Genomic DNA, 2,500 nt, shown 5'->3' with positions numbered 1-2,500 from the left:
CCGAGAGAGAGACAGAGGCACAGAGAGAGACAGACAGAGACAGAGAGAGAGAGAATGAGAGAGAGAGAGAGAGAGAGAGAGAGAGAGAGAGAGAGAGAGAGAGAAAGTCAAATCAACTGCACACACACTCACACTGATAAATAAAATGGGGAGGGAGGGGAGGGGCAGGGGTGGAGAGAGATTCAAACTAATTCCCACGAAGCGAAAGGTCTTGCAAACATGCAGATATGCACTTTGAAAAAAACAAGTCAAGTGTACCAATCCCTTTTGAAGATCATTAATAATTTTACTCGTGCACACACTGAAAAAAATACAACACGCACACACACACACACACACACACACACACACACACACACACACACACACACACACACACACACACTGACACACACAAAACAGAAAAAAACCCAACAAGAACTTAATAGTCTGATATCCCAAGTAGAACAGGCATTGTTACCAAGGACGAAGGGTTTTGACGTGAGTAAATGAGAAAGAGAGGGGACAGACAGATAAATAGATAGATAGGTAAATAGATAGATAGATAGACAGAGACAGAGAGAGAGACAGACAGACAGACAGACAGAGAGAAACAAAGAGAGAGACAGAGACAGAGACCGAGACAGACAGTGAGACAGACAAGTGTCAGGGAGATGGCAAGGGCTGGCAAGTTCCACTAAAGCGTTGAGTTACCTTCTTCAAGTGCAGACCCTTTCTTAAACACATGATCCGGACACGAAAGCTTCTCCCCACAGACCAGATCATTCAATCCCCCGTCACTGTTCCACAGTGAAGACCAACACACACAGTCACACTTCAAGCCCTCAACAATGGCTTCTGAAGCGCGCGGGTTTTCAGCACCGACAACATTGCTCTGCCGCATAAAAGTCGGGGTGCTCTCTCTCCCCTGTAGGAGAACTTTCGGCCATTAGGACCTGTCGACGAGCCGCTCGCTGACCCCACCCACCGTACACACACACGCCCAGAGATTTGCGTACGGGCAAAAAACAATTGACCATTGTCCAAAAACTACACACACACACAGACAAACACACACACACACACGCACGCACGCACGCACGCACGCTCACACGCAGAGAACATAATGCGATCAGACGTATTATTCTTTTTGTGACAAGTGTCAAAAACAAACAAACAAACAAACAAAAACAACAAAAAAACGACAGGTGGTGACATATTTGTGTACGGTTGGTTATTTTCGGATTACATCATAGTATACTGAATAACCCCACCCACCATACACACACGCCCTGTTTAGGTTACGTTAATCAAAAATAAATCCCCAATCCATTGTGATCTAATAGATACGCCGCGTGCATTGCACGTAATTAGGTGTATGATCCTCAACTGCAAGGACTGAATTAAAAAACAAAAGATCTGATTTTAAAGGAGGGGGTTGGGTATTGAAGAAGATCGAGAGAATATAATCATCTTGTACTAAAAGATGACGCGCGAACATGTTTGTTTTGTTCGTTTTGTGTTTCTATTCCAGACTGCAGCAAGCGATTTTTCGTATCCTAAATCCGAAACATAAAAAAAGCAACCCCCCCCCACCCACCCCCCAAAAAAAAGAAAAAAAGAAAAGAAAAAAAGCTGAAAGCTGTTGTGACGTAGCGTATATGGATCAGAACTCATGCACTGACACCTTGTAACTGAAACTAATTTAAAAAAATTAATTTCCATAGTTAAGTGAACTTGTATATAGTTCAGTAAATATAGATGAGGACAATTTGAGCTTGAAACAAAAATAAATAATTTCATAGACTAATCAAGCCATGCGCTCCCACCACCCGTCACGACGATAACCTGCAAAGGTTCCTGCAACGTATCGTTCCAGATTCCAGATTCCAGATCGCAGATCGCAGCACTGAGCTATTCAGCAGCTAGTTTCAACGAGCGATTTTCCATCAGCCATTGTTATGTTATTTTTTCGCTTCGAAAAAAAAAAAAAACACCCCGAAATAACAACAACACCTTTCAGCATGGACTATAAATGTGCGAACATCCGTACATCCATATGCTGTGAAAGCCAAGTATAGGATGTTGGGATGGACCTTCAAGTGATTCAGTAACCATGTTTCGTGTATGTTGCATGGTACGTTCGTGTTTTGATAACCCGGCGGTGAAGCAATCAGCAAGACAACCCCCATGCCCCCCACCCCATGCCTCCCAAACTTTCGTTCTCACTCTCACACACAGACATCACCCCCTCCCCCACCCCTAAACCTACCCACATACAAACACCCATCCACCCACCCATACCCTACCTCTCAGTCTTCACACACACACACAAATACCCGCCTTACTCCCCAAAAAACTACCCACATATAAATACCCATCCACCCACCCATACCCTACCACTCATCACACACACACAAACACCCCCCTTACTCCCCAAAAACCTACCCACATATAGATACCCATCCACCCACCCATACCCTACCACTCTTCACACAACACAAACACCCCCCTTACTCCC

General features: G+C 44.4%; 1 protein-coding gene across 1 annotated transcript in view; it reads right to left on the bottom strand.

Annotated features, from left to right (window-relative positions):
- Positions 1–802, bottom strand: part of LOC143298158 (uncharacterized) — a 20,043-nt gene extending 19,241 nt beyond the window's left edge. The window contains exon 1 of the mRNA XM_076610899.1: positions 694–802. The gene's annotated coding sequence lies outside the window, so the exon portion shown is untranslated. The remainder of the gene's footprint in view (positions 1–693) is intronic.
- Between the last annotated feature and the right edge of the window lie 1,698 nt (positions 803–2,500).

The sequence above is a fragment of the Babylonia areolata genome, chromosome 23 (genome assembly GCF_041734735.1).
Source record: "Babylonia areolata isolate BAREFJ2019XMU chromosome 23, ASM4173473v1, whole genome shotgun sequence".
NCBI classification, from domain to species: Eukaryota; Metazoa; Mollusca; class Gastropoda; order Neogastropoda; family Buccinidae; genus Babylonia; species Babylonia areolata.
This window is presented reverse-complemented; position numbering and strand designations above follow the sequence as displayed.